The sequence below is a fragment of the Microplitis demolitor genome, chromosome 8 (genome assembly GCF_026212275.2).
Source record: "Microplitis demolitor isolate Queensland-Clemson2020A chromosome 8, iyMicDemo2.1a, whole genome shotgun sequence".
Classification (NCBI taxonomy): Eukaryota; Metazoa; Arthropoda; class Insecta; order Hymenoptera; family Braconidae; genus Microplitis; species Microplitis demolitor.
Genome location: NC_068552.1, coordinates 5763657 through 5766228, shown reverse-complemented (window position 1 = coordinate 5766228; position 2572 = coordinate 5763657).

Genomic DNA, 2572 nt, shown 5'->3' with positions numbered 1-2572 from the left:
ATTGCAAGAACGGTAGAAGTGGGATCCGTTGTTCCGAAAACGAGTATTTGACACAAAATTTGTTTAATTGTCAGATTTTACAGACAGAGCCTATAGATTTATGTAATAGTTTTTTTTAATTACTTTCCTTATATCTTGTGTAAACCAAAAATGACTGATTACTTCATATATTATATGAATACTTTAACAATAATTTATTCAGTTTTATAGTAATTGCTTGTTGTATATAAACAAAAAAAACTAATGATAAACTGTAACCGTTGATGTTGCAATGACATTGACTATAGTGAAAATGAATTAGATTTTCAAATGTTACAATTTTTTCTTTTACTTTTTTCCATTTCAGTATCACAATTGAGTTGCAACAGTATTGATAATATTTAACATTTTAGTAACTGTTGCGATGAAAAACTGACAGATCATTTGAGAATATATCATTTTTAAGGAACATTACGTTATTAATCTCTAAATTTGTAACATTTTTGTTGTAAATATGTGTTTCTATAATAAAAAACGAATGATTTTGAAAAATTTTTCAATTCAATTTTTCTTATCTTAAAGCATCATTTCATTTTTCCGAGTACTTGTTAACTTCCCGCTACGAAAATCGACGATTTTCAAAAATTTCGGGAAGTTATTGTTTCCACCCCGATTTTCGAAAATCGAGCTTTCATCAGATGTCGACGTTTTGAGGTCCTAGGAAGCTATTCTGACTATTTTCAGAATGATGTCCGAGTGTGTGTATGTGTATGTGTGTGTGTGTGTGTGTGTGTGTGTGTGTGTATGTAAACTCTTTGTAACTTTTGAACTAATAAATCGATTTGGACGGTTGAGGTGGCAATTGAAAGAGCTTGTTGGCCATCAACTTTCCTAAAAATTTCAGATTATTTGATCGAAGACTCGAAAATATTTGCGAAGTACGAAAAAAAAAAAAAATTTTTTTTTTAGTTTTTTATTGATTTCTCAAGAACGACTTATACAATCGACTTCAAAATCTAATCAGCTCTAGTACTCGATAAAACGCGTCGATTGCTATCTCAAACATCAAAATCAGATAATTCGTTCGAGAGTTATCGCGGGAGAAAGAAATGGTGAAAAACGGTTTTTTCTAAATATTTTCGAAACGACTGACGCGATCGATTTTAAATTTTAATCAGCTCTAGAATTCAATAAAATGCGCCGATTGTCATGTCAACTATCAAAATCGATTGATTAGTTCAAAAGATATCGGCGTTGAAAAGTTAAAAAAAAAACATTTTATGTTATTTTTTCCGGATAAATCATAATATAACGTACTAAAATGTGCCTGATATCATACCAACTCATCTTTTTTATGTTTTTTTTTGATCATATAATGTCATCGAACTTGGTTTTTAGTTTAAATCATATTATCAACAAAAAAATCGATAAAACGTAGTTTTTAATATTTTTATCGGATATTTCATATTTTATTGTTTCTTACATGAGTCAAAACTTACTTAAATCTTGATTTTGATCCCCGACATTGATTTCTGCCTCAATACACTTATTTTACTGAACATAATCAGGAACTAAATTTTAAAAACCGCTTCATTGATGATTTTCGATTTTTAAATTTTCAAACTTCAGCATAACAGGTAACTTGTTAGAGCTTGAAAAGATCGTAAAAAAACAATTGCATGTGATAGCATTTTCGAGCTCGAAGAGCTCGAAAATATACCTACACTAATGTTTTGAGCTCTTTGAGGTCGAAAACAGCGGGAAGTTTTGGGACTGGCCCGCAGGGTCAACCGACGCCCAGATTTTTTTATTTGCAGCAGGAGAGAGTGGGGTTTTTATCATAAAATACATCCAATAATATGAAATGAATCATTTGTTTAGTTATGTACCTTAGTTTTTATGTTATGAAAAAAATTGTACTGTACTCTTAAGTTTACTCATGTTTTTAAAATATTCGACAGACTTTAACAAAGACGTCATAAAACTTAAAATTCGGAAATTTACGACAGGCAAACTCAAGTAGTTGACATTGTTAAATAATCCCTTTAGTGACCTAGACGAACCTTCGACAGAAACGGACCAATTTTTTACAACCTATCTGTTTATCAGATGGTGACCAGACTTTCGATTTAACAATATTCTCACACTTAGTTTAAACAACCCTTTTTTTTTTATAAATAATACCGTTTCCAGAATCCTCTTGTTTAACAACAATTCCCCAACTCCGGTAATTTTCCACCAATCAAAAACGGAAATACCCTTCTCGAAACGACACTCTCTGACTGATGATAATTTGACTTAAAAATTAAACAGGCAGTTACTGACGAGACCTCTGACCACGCTCGCCGAGCGCCTTATACCTGACCTTTACCGATCAAATTATTGTACAAGTATAGTCAGTTCTCAACTTAATAAATCATTACAAAAACGAAATATTTGTGATCTTTTTAATTAAAAATCACAAAACTCTTGTTAAATTATTACCAAATTAATTTGCAAGAAAACATCATTAATGAAATATAATGAATCTTGCTTAAAATACAAATGATTGTTTTTTAACTGCAAAAAATGCGCATTATTACATAATTTGTTC